The sequence below is a fragment of the Belonocnema kinseyi genome, chromosome 6 (genome assembly GCF_010883055.1).
Source record: "Belonocnema kinseyi isolate 2016_QV_RU_SX_M_011 chromosome 6, B_treatae_v1, whole genome shotgun sequence".
Classification (NCBI taxonomy): domain Eukaryota; kingdom Metazoa; phylum Arthropoda; class Insecta; order Hymenoptera; family Cynipidae; genus Belonocnema; species Belonocnema kinseyi.
The window spans coordinates 70,890,744-70,891,551 of NC_046662.1; positions in this window are offsets into that span (position 1 = coordinate 70,890,744).

Below are 808 nucleotides of genomic sequence, written 5' to 3' on the forward strand. Positions count from 1 at the left end.
AGCTATCTAAGGATGGTACTATAGAACGCCACCTCAAGGTAGGCCTAGTGGCGCCATCTCTTGGTCAGGCCGGAAACTTATCAATCCACCCTCGTATATTGACTTCAAACAAAGCCGCGCTTTTAGGTACATGCGCAGATGAAAAAGTCGCGGTTAGTTGCTTCATTGCAACCAGCCCAACACGGCTAGATGATGTATGAAAGACCCAATACGCCGTCGTTTTCTGCTGTCACTTCACAGCAAGAGCATCACTTCACGTTCAATTGGTTTAGCTCATGAAATCTTCAAGAGATTTGGATAAATTACATAAAATGATGAGAACACATATTTTGTGTTACTGTAAAATATCATACTCTGTTGAAAAATGTATTCTTTTCTTTTATTCCATCTTACTAATTTTTGTAAATTAAATTAAAATTCTACTCTATTTATCAAATGAATTAAAATGTATTTCATTTAAGAATCCTGTTTAAAGGAATTGATTTTTTCATTTCAACGATTTTTTATATCGATTCATGCTTGTCGAATTTTTCGGCTCGATTTTTTAAGGTAATTCAATTTTGAAGAAACGATTCCAAGATAGATTCGTTTTAAAGAATCGAACTCTCTACCGCATGTCCTATAACAAGTGGTTCAGTGCTTTGCGTCGATTCCTCTGGAACAGGTCTTTTACCGAATTTCCATTTAAAACCTATTTCACAGATAGAAATACTCACATTCCCCTCTACCTCAGCTCCCACTATTTCACTATCCTTCACTAATGTCTTTAGGTCTCTCTCGTTCAGATGATCTATACGATGATGACAGG